Raw genomic sequence first — 11,494 nt, forward strand, 5'->3', positions numbered from 1 at the left:
ACAATTCTTAAATTCGGAAAATTCTGAAATAAGAAATTAGCTTCTTTCTCAGAGTTGCAACTTTATATCAGAAATGCATGTTTATATATCGCAACTGACTTTATTTCTCGCAATTCTGAGTTCTTTCTTGCAATTCTGAGTTTTCTCAGAACTGTGAGATAGAAGCTCGCAATTGTGAGAAAAAAAGTCCGAATTGCAAGTTTATATTGCACAGTTCTTACTTTATCACTCAAAACTGGCAGTTTATATCTCACATTTCAGCGAAAAAAAGTCAGAATTGCGAGGAAAGAAGTCAGAATAAACAGGTCGAAACTCACAATTCTGAGAAAAGAAGTCAGTATTGCAAGTTTATATTCCGCAGTTCTTAATTTATAATTTGCAAATGTACGTTGAAATCTCGAACTTTTGACTTTATAACTCACAATTGGGAGTTTAAATCTTGTGTTTCAAAGGGAAAAAGTCAGAATTGCAAGTTTACATCCCACAAGCATACTTTTGAGCTGACATTTTGTTAATTCCTTAATAGGGAACATTACTTTTTCGACCTACTGAAGTAGGACTTTAATACATCTTTATATGTAATTTCATAATTACTTCTGTTGTCTTTGAAATATAGGTAAAGTTACTGCTCAGTTGACAAGAAATCATGGTAAACCAAAACATACCATAAAGTCATTTCTATTGAAACTTGTCATAATAATGACAATAAAAAATAATCAAGTACAGTACTTTGCATGTGCTTTAGTCAACACATCAAAATAAGTGTACTTCTTTACAGCACAACAGAAGATCATTAAAACATGATTTAAAAAGTAGTTCAAAGTAAAACTTTTATTTTGGCATTATTACATGTGCTTTTTCAAAGTCTACTTAAGTGTATTAAGAAACAGTCATGAAAGTCACTTAAGTGGCCTTTTATTGCATTATTACATTATCTGCAAATGGAGTTTTTTGTTGTCCTGCCCTGTCCACTGTTAGCTCATTTATTCAAATGTAAAGATTGAGCGCGAGTGTCCGAACTTTGCATATCTGCACACCTGAGCAGAGATATAAGATGTACTTTGATGAATATTTCACAGCTGCTTGACAGCACCTGTGTTGCAGTATTAACACAAACAGTGGGCCAGCAGTGATAGGGTTAGATCAGAGCCCATCTGTCTCCTAGCAGCCTCTCTCTCTCTCTACCTGCTCTCTCAGAGTAATTGGTCCATAACCCCTCTTTTCACACATATCCCCGGCATAGCAGGATAGCAGACAACAGACATTGCTCCTCTGACACACGTACATACCCACACTCAAAAACAGACACTTCCTCTGGCTAAAAATAGCAGCCACCGCTGCTCAAAGTCTCATTCCAGTGAGGATTTTCAGCGTTAGCCTGCAACACACTGGATGTGATAGAGTGTGAGCCAAAGCATCCTCTGTTTACTCTCTCTCACGCCGTATTCCTCTCCCACCATCATTTCCATCATTCACACTCACTTTTTCTCTCCTCTGCAACTCTCCTTCCCAATTCAGCCAACATCCCACCTCCTGTGCATCATCTCTCTCCTTCTCTCTCCTTCTCTCTCTGTATTAAAGCGCTGTTCTTGCCTTGGCCTGGACGCTGTAAAGGCTCTTTAATTGACTGCAGTCAAAGCAGTTATGAGAATTGATTAAAGCTAAGATTCCAGGCTGGAGTTTGTAGTGTCATTGCGTGAATGTGTCATGTCTGATAGATGTAAAAAATGCATGCTAGAAGGGTCAGCGGCCTGCCAGCGATAAGGGTTTTATGAAGGACAACTTCCAGCCCAGTGCAGAATTAACAAGCTCCAATATAAACTGGTTGGTTTCTTGCTGGAATAAGGTGATCAGCGAGTTCAAGGTGTTTTTGAGCAGTCAGGCCATGGTTAACAACAGACATCTGCTCAACCCACAGCCATCTGATTGACCGAGATGATTTATAAACTTCGAATTTCAAAGTGAATCTTTTCACTCTTTTATACTCACTCAAAATTATTCTGTGGCATTTTAAAATGATTATTGATTATTGACTGAAATGATTGAAAATAAGCTTAACTATGTTCTGAAATCAAGTATTACTAATTGGGATTAAGGATATTAAGATAGTTTTGTTATTTATTAGTAGTAGTAGTATTAGTATTATTATAATTATTAATTTTATTCTCAGCCTCATAGACCAACTGTGAATAACGTTTATTGGTTATAAACTTTACAAATACCTGCTTTTTTATTTTATAAAAACAAGTCTTATTAAATGAGATTAAAGATGTTCAGATATTTTTTTGCTGAAAAATGCTAGCAATAAAATAACAGAAATACTGATTAAGAAGATTGATTGATTGATTGATTGATTGATTGATTGCAATTTAGCAAATGAATGGCTGTTTTGTAGAAAGGGACAAGTCCTTTGACAAGTCCTTGACTTCCTGTTTTTCAAATATATCAACACAAGAAATCTGCCCTCGTTTGGTCTTTAACCAGCTTGGAGAAGCTAATGACAAGCACTGAGCAGGGTGAAAACTCAATGGTGTTTGGCTGCCAATAAAGGACTGATTGAACTCCTGTTCAAAACTGATCTCTCAGTCTCTCTTTTGGAGGTCATTCATAACAACAGAGGCCTTGAATGGATATGGCCACATGATTACAGCCATTAAGCCTCTGGCACTGTAGTCAGCACCAAACAACAGTGCTAGGGGATGGAAAGATGTGTTTCAGTTAAACTCCTCATGTGTAATTAGACACTGTATAAATGATGTTGTTGTTGGTGGTGTTTTGGGCTGCTTTCATTCCAGCAAACCCCTCGCATGCATTAATATCTGAATGCAATGATTTCAGAGAGATGATGTGAACTTTTCATATTGCTCTCCAATTGATTGTGCCGTGTTTTGCTGTGCTTTCTGCCTACTGTGCCAAAGACCAACTCTTTTGCGCCATGAATATTTTTCCTTTCCCATTTCCGATTTATCTATCCATCAATCTGCTTAACTCTCTCGGCCGGAGTCTCTGGACTCAGTGTGTGATCGGTGAGGGCTGCTTTTATAGAGTTCAGGTCACACTGTGAAACGCTGTGTCCGCGGCTCCACAGCATTTGATGCCCGTCCTTTGTCCTCGGGCCTCACCCATCATCTTTACGACACTGATAAAATGTGCTGTGAACATAAAGGCTCTAAAGTGGTGGAGGTAAAATCATTTTGAACTAAGAACCAGTTTGCTCTTTCTCTTCTTCTGCCTGCTGCTCAATAATTTTCTCTTAAAATGAATATGAAGCATGCCATTTGTCCATTGAGGAGTCTTTCTGAAAATATGGAGACTTGCGTGTCGTTTGACAATAATTAAATGATTTAAAGAAGGCATTATGCTGTAACCTAACATTTATTCAGTAATATGAAAAGGTTGAATTCTATTGTTTTGCACATGTTTTTGTAAATGATTTGCATTTGCAAAGTGCCTGAAAAATCTCCTGTGACCTTCATCTGATATAACACTTCTATGACATTTACAGTTATGTATTTATTTTTTACTCATGTTTTCACTGGTACAGCATTAATGCAATGTCTAATGCAAAGCGAAACTAAATAATTAATTAATGATATGAGTCATTTAAAAAGATGTTTGTCACTTTGATTTACATCATTGAAAAAAAAAAAAAGTTGTGGAAAGGTGCTTCCAAACTCAAGTTGTTCTTTATAATTAATAATAATATAAATATTTTAATAAATGTCATCTCCTTTTATGCAAGAAAACTGAACTGAAATAACCTGAATTCAGTACTTTGCTTTGAAGAATAACTTAGAAATGAAAGATTATGCCGGTGCAGAATGAATGCTGTTTGATTCAGTCTAATGACTCCAGCACAGTATCATTATAATTCATGACTATTTTACTATTTGGTGAATTTGGGCAATTTCATACCTAGAGTTAAATTTAAGGGTGGACCTGCAATTTAAACGGTTTTGTATGAGTCAGATCGTACAAATCACCCATTCATACAATACTTACCAATTTTCCTGACATCGAGTAGCATGACCCACTATTAGAATCAGTCGTGACTGTCCTGATATCTTGGTGCACATTTTTGTTTTCCAAAAAATGTACTCATGCCCTCATGTTCTTTCAAACCTATATACATGTATTTCTTACTGTGTGTGCAAAGTAAAGAAATATATATATATATATTTAAATTGTTTTCTTTTTCTTTTCTTTTTGCCCAGGAAATAAAATTAATTGATCAAAAATAGTGGTTGACCCAATATATTGCCAAGCATTCACAAAATAAATGGCCATCTAAAGCTTAACTCAATAAATTTTATTTATTCCATACAATTAATTTTGATATTATTTATATCTAATTTAATAAGTATAACCAGAATCCTGGTGGAAAATTTCTTCTTTTTTTTTCTTCATGCAATAAAATTCAGTCAGGTCCAAAATAGTGGATGACAAATTCATCGGCATAGGCCATCAAAAATAATTATCGGTTGGCCACTAGTCCAAAACAACATTGGTCTCCATTGACTGTATGGATTGGGGTGGGGGGAGGAGATTAAATCAGAATCTCTACATTTCTTAATAACATTGTTATTAAGATTTCAAAATCCAGTCTTCCCCCATTTTCTCTCTCTGTCTATCCATGTGTCCCAGTCCACCTTGTCATGGCCTCATTCAGTGTGACTTTTCTTCCCCTGTCCTTTCCATTCAACCAGAAGATATCCTCATTTGTACATTTTCACATAGTACATAGCAGGGATCAAGGGACAGGAACAATATGGTGTTGTGGAGCTTCACGAGCACTTAAAGTGAAAGTGTCGTGCTGGAGGAGATAGTGGCAGCTCTCTGCACTGGGATTAATTTCCGATGGAGTGTCCCACTTGAGATTTACGTCGGCTACTCATCCAGCATTCAAGAGTCACAGTCTGCCTCTCTCTTTATTTATAAGGGTTCATTATTGCTATAACCACGCATGCATGTTCTGCTATTGGATCCGCACTGATGGTCTGCCACATGAGATTGATTTTGGGAATATGTTGGATCTTCATTGCTCCGAACATCGGAGCATTTGAAAACACACTCCAGATGAAGATCTCATCTAGATTTGTAAAATGGGAATTGGCCTAATTTTGCAATACATGAGCCGGTTTGTGATTTTCTGAACTTTTACAGTAGTATCTGAGATCCCGTTGGGTGTTTTTCTGTCTAATGCAGTCCTACTGACAGATCCTGATGCTTTTTCATGGAGAGCATGAGCAGGAAATGTCAAAAAAATTCCATCAGGCTTTACACAAGATGTTTATTTTATGGTATAACTTTAAATGGCACATATTGCTTTGATGATGTTCCACTTTAGTGCATTCATACTCAGATCAAAGTTTCCTAGGGTACTGCTTTTTCATTTATGATACTGATAATATAAAGAAAGCTTCAGGGTATGTTTGCAAGTGAAGGTGTGTAGTTTTCGAGGCCTCAGCTCTTCTTTTGAAGATTATAAACTTTTGGCAAACGCTCTTCAAGCGGGCAGAATCACTCCAGGAGGTCAATACGCTGGTTTATCTCCTGCTCTCTGTCATGAAATCTATCTTAAACACCTACTGCTATGACCGCCCAGTTGGACGGATCACAAACTACAGGTTTGTTTCATTGAAATGCTCACATAGTCCATTCCACAATTTAGTTTTTTAATATTTTATCTGCTGTTTGGATGTTTGGGGGCTTTTTTCATGATCATTAAGAAAGATCTGGCCTAGATCTTTTAAAGTTTTGTCTGGATTATTATGTTTTTCACTATATAGGCAAGTCAAGTCAAGTCAATATTATTTGTATAACGCTTTTAACATTGTGAGGGGTGTACATAGCGCTCTACATAGCGTGGGAATTGAAGAACGGCTTTATATCCGTTTTGCGATGACACATTTATGTGGCCAAATGTAAATGGAAACATTTTAACAAATCAGATAGATATCTGATCAGAGAAAACGCATGAAGTGACCAGGTGTAAACAGGCCCATAGTGTTCTGGTGATTGAGTTCAAGTGCAGGTGCTCAATACTCCGGTGATTGAGGGCGTGGGTGAGTGGCTGGTTCTGTGGCTGGTGTTTCAGTGTCTGAAACGGTTGCATCCGTGACATATTTATTATCAATATTGGAAATAGTTGTGCTGCTTAATATTTTTGGAACCCATGAAAGGATTCTTTGATAAATAAACTTGAAAAAAAAAAAGGAAAGGGAAGTGATGTGTGGCCAAGTATGGTGACCCATACTCAGAATTTGTGCTCTGCATTTAACCCATACAAATGTACACACAGTAGTGAACATACACCCGGAGCAGTGGGCAGCCAATGCTGCAGCGCCCGGGGAGCAGTTGGGGTTCGGTGTCTTGCTCAAGGGTCTCACCTCAGTCGTGGTATTGAGGGTGGAGAGAGTGTTGGTTATTCACTCCCCCACCTACAATCCCTGCCGGACCTGAGACTCGAACCCTCGACCTTCAGGTTAAAAGTCCAACTCTCTATCCATTAGGCCACGACTGCCGACAAAACAACATTTATTGAAAATATTAATATTTCTGAAATTAAATATTAACAATCTAAATCTTTACACTTTTCATTAAAAAAAAAAATCTAATTAACACATCCTTGCTGAATTAGTGCATTAATTTATTTCCAAAAAAAAAACAACTTTTTAACAGTAGTGCATGAAATTATATTGTTTTTCTATAAATTCATAACTCTTCTGTGGGACTTATTGAGTTCTGTTGTATTTGATTACTGCTCTCTCTCAGTAGCGTTGCATTTAGCAGTCACCTGAACTCATCTGATCTCTCCGTTGGAAGTCGTCTGATATCAGTCACTAGAATCAAGCAGAAAATGCAAAAGTGCCACTGGATTCCTGACACGAACGGTACATGATTCAGTTATAAAAACATACTAACCTTACCCAACCTCAACACAGAGGTGCTTTCCGTTTTGTTCCTCGATTATATTCTCTCGCCTCTCTCCTTCTCTTTATTCTGTTGTCTAGGTCTTTCTATAATTTAATGCAAAATGAAAGGTCTGCTGAAGGCTCGTATTAAGGAGATGGTACAAAACAGCATCCGTACAGAAAATCGTGGAAGACCTCTGACTCTAATGGAAACCCTCTCTTGGAGTTGAGAGTGTTTCAACTTTATTCCAACTAAAGTCTGAAACACTCTGCATATACTGCATTGTAATCGATACAAGCTTTAGTTGAAAAAGAAAGCAGACTGCAGATCTCTTTCTCGTTTGAACAAACCACAGGTGTATCATTAATACTTGACTTCAGTGCTGAATGATACTGTTTACCTCTCATCCGTGGAAGTCTGAGATTCCCGGTGTGTTGCACAATAGATCAGAATCGGCCAGCTGTGCACAAACATTAGGCGGCTTGATATTTTCTTCCATGCAAATGAAATATTAAAACACATCATTAGATGCGTATGTGTTGCACATGATGGAAAACAATGTTAGCATTCATTGTATTTAATTCTAAGAGGAAAATGGTTGGTTTTTAGTATGTTTTCATATTTTACGTTTGTGTGCAGTAAGCATTTATTAAGAGTTTCTAGGTTTTTTTGAAAGTTAAGATTGTTGTTGCATTCATTTTTACTGTGAATGTGTTAACCATTATTGTGAATGAGCGTCATTAAGGGTTATTAAAAATTAAACATTTCTGATGCAAAGCACAAATGCAAATGACTCTGTGTTTATTTGTGCATTCAATTACAGATAGAAAACGATCTGTTTACTTGTCTGATATTAATGGTAGAGCTTTGCTAGCAATGCCAAGGTAATGTGTTTCATTGCTGAAAATGAATGCAACGCATTAAGTTGCTCTGGATTAAAGCATAAATGTAAATGTATTGTGAGCTCTGTAACCCATGTATAATATATCAGTGCACTTTGTTGCATGCAGGAGGGAATTGCAGCATGAATTTGTGAGAACCTTTGATACTTTTAACTCCATTAAAAATAAATAAAACTGTATCAGATAGATACACCCCCCCCCACACACACTCTCACATTTTTTTATTTTTTATTTTTATTTTTTTTTTATTTATGACCTTTTATGTGTATATTATAATGTACAATCAATGACCCTATTGTGCTAATATACTGTATCGATTGCACTGATTTTTTTAAAGACTTTCAAAGACTTTTTTTTCTTTTAGGTTTGCTATATTTTTATTTATTATTAGTATTATAATTATTATTATTGCCAAATTGGAAAAAATATGTATTAATCAAAAAATATATACTGAGACTTTAAAGCGATAGATCGTCCAAAAATGGAACGAAAATGAAAATTGGCATAATTTACTTACCCTTATGTCAACTTGAGTTACTTTATTATTATTATTATTATTATTCTTTGCAACACAAAATATATTTTGAAAATGTAATGTAATTTAGTATTGTTTTCTCCCTCCTTTCCTTTCCTTTTTGAGTTGCACCAGTTGAGAGCCGCTGATCTAGACTGTCATTTTATTTCCAAAGGGCTCTGATAAAGAGCAAAACAGTGAGATTGTTATGGAGCTCTCCTTGTGTTTGTTGACTTAATTAATCGTTAAAAGAGTGGTCTCTGAGGGGAGGTTGTTGTATAAAAAGGTTTATAATTATACTAATAATTGGTTACATTTATATAGCGCTTTTCTGGGTACTCAAAGCACTTTACATAGAATCTCCTCAACCACCACCAATGAAATGTTGGGGAAGCTACTTTTAAATAACTTGTACTTTTGAAACTGTTAATATAGTTTGGAATCGCAGTCGCTCTCTATGTCCTTCAGTCTCAGATTTCTTTCTCTCATCTATCACTCTCTCCTCATCCCCATCTCGCTTCATTTGTCTCTCTCAGGGGTTGCTGCTGTTGACCGGACAGCTGCTTCAGTGTCTCAGGTCACAAAGCCTGCGACCCCCTGCCTGACTCTGGCCTTATTTGCATGTGAACCGTATCGCAGCCAAAGTGAGGACTGTTGCTATGCCAAGCCAACGTTCAGTTCATTGTGGTTTGCCCTTACAAGTGATAGAAAAGCAGAATGAAATGGCTGACATCATAGATAAGGGGTCTTTCCAGCACATTTACACGTCCATTATTATAATAGCCTCATTAGCAGCGGATGGACATTCAGAGGATTCAGATGATATAGTATGAACTGGTCTGCTGAGAATAGTGTAGAGTCAGACTTCTGATTCTCAGCATACAGTCTAATCAGCATTTATTTAAAATAGAAATATTTTGTAACATTGTAAATGCCTTTACTGTCACTTTTGATCATTTAAAAGTGTCCTAAATAAAAGTATAAAAAAGACAGATCTTAAACTTTTGAATGGTGTTATATAGGGCAAATCTGTGTAGTCTTTGTGACCTGAATTTACTGATTATTCAACTGATTTAACTTGCTATTACGTGTCTTTTCAGATCTATCTTTATTTTAACTTCAATATTGTTTCTTAAAATCACAATCCCAGTGAAAACTGTGTTGTTCGATTCACCAGCTAACAACATTTTTGAGCTGATTCTTTAGTGAATCATTCAGAAAGGCTGACAAACTCAGCAGCTGCCTTTGCGTTGGTTATTGCATCTGATAAATACACTGCAGACTTTGAGCCTTAATGTGTTTTTTTAATTAATATTTTATAATGTGCCAATTTAGAAAGCTTTTTTACAGGATGGTCTAAGATAATAGAAAAGTAATTTATGTTATATGTAAGCACAATGAACATTACAACTGAAATATATCTAAATGAATCTGAGTCCATTGATTCAGCTCTACAGAGACTATTGTATCGTTCAATGATACCTGATAAATCCAGTAATTAGTTCTTCCTGGAAAAATCACTATTTGAAGCTGGTACCTTATAAAACCTCTTTCCTCAGATTGTCTTTGTGGAGGTGTTTAGTGTGTTTGTTTCACAAAGGCATTCACTCTTTATGATATGCACCTGCATCAGCATTCATCATTTGTAATTCGCCTTGGGTAGAAGCACTGACATGAAGAAATGTAAATATCATGTCCTTGTGTGTTATGTTATATAAGTCACAGAGGAACGCTTGAGAAGTTAGATTGCTAAGAACATAGAGATCTGATGCATGCTTGTTGTGAAATGTCGACAGCAGGCCTGTTTGGAATGGAGGAGTGCACTGATTCCGATCGCGCCTCTCGTACACTCGCCTTCCTTCGCTCAGGTTGCCAGATTGGACTTATTTGGATGAGCGTTTCGCCTTTATCGGAATGGAAAGATTTTATGCGAAGCGACTCCTAGCTGTCATGCCTGAGAAGTTAAGCAATATCGTGAACAAGTGTGTATGTGCGCATATGCTAGTGTGTACGCGGACGTATTGCTGTACCGTGTCGCTTCTCAGCTCAGTAGCTGCGTCTGATGAAAGTTTGGCATTTTCTTAGATGTGACTCATTTGCAATCTGCAGATCTAATGATGGGAAAGAAAACCAGGGATGTTTGAAGGCAATAAGAAAAAGATTATTTGTTCAAACGACTAGAAAAGCAACCAGTTGTACAACTGAAACATTTTGTGTTTTGCTTTAAATACTCACTTTTGACCAGTATCTTCTTTAATTAACTCAATGTAATCTAAGCTTGTAGTGTGTGCTTGAAATGAAATGATATGTTCTGTTCATTACTTTTAGTGAAGTGAAGTGACATACGGCCAAGTATGGTGACCCATACTCGGAATTCGTGCTCTGCATCTAACCCATCCAACGTGCACACACACAGCAGTGAACACACACACACAGCAGTGAACACACACACACAGCAGTGAACACACACACACACCGTGAACACACACACACAGCAGTGAACACACACACACACCGTGAACACACACACACAGCAGTGAACACACACACACACCGTGAACACACACACACAGCAGTGAACACACACACACACACACAGCAGTGAACACACACCCGGAGCAGTGGGCAGCCATTTATGCTGCGGCGCCCGGGGAGCAGTTGGGGGTTCGGTGTCTTGCTCAAGGGCACCTCAGTCGTGGTATTGAGGGTGGAGAGAGCGCTGGACATTCACTCCCCCCACCTACAATCCCTGCCGGCCCGAGACTCGAACCCACAACCTTTGGATTACGAGTCCGACTCTCTAACCATTAGGCCACAACTTCCCCACTTTATGCCATAAATTTGACGGCATTTCAATAACTCCGTACACATTAGACCATTGAATATAAGCCTACAAGAGAGCGTTTCTGCATTTTTATTCAAAGGTCAGGAAGTCAGATGCTGATAGAAATGGCAAATGAAGTGATTGTGGAAGGTTTCTCGTCTCCTCAGCTCCAATCCCCGAGGTGCTCAAAGGGGATTTTGCTTCAGCTTTTGAATTTCAAGGCTTACACAATTGCAGTCAAGCAGTGCAGATTTGCCAACGTGACCCAACAGTTCCCATTGGCTTTAATGAAAGCATATTTCCTTGGGGAAAAAAAGAATAATAAAACCTCAGTAGAGA

The sequence above is a fragment of the Barbus barbus genome, assembly GCF_936440315.1.
Source record: "Barbus barbus genome assembly, chromosome: 22".
In the NCBI taxonomy this organism is placed as follows: domain Eukaryota; kingdom Metazoa; phylum Chordata; class Actinopteri; order Cypriniformes; family Cyprinidae; genus Barbus; species Barbus barbus.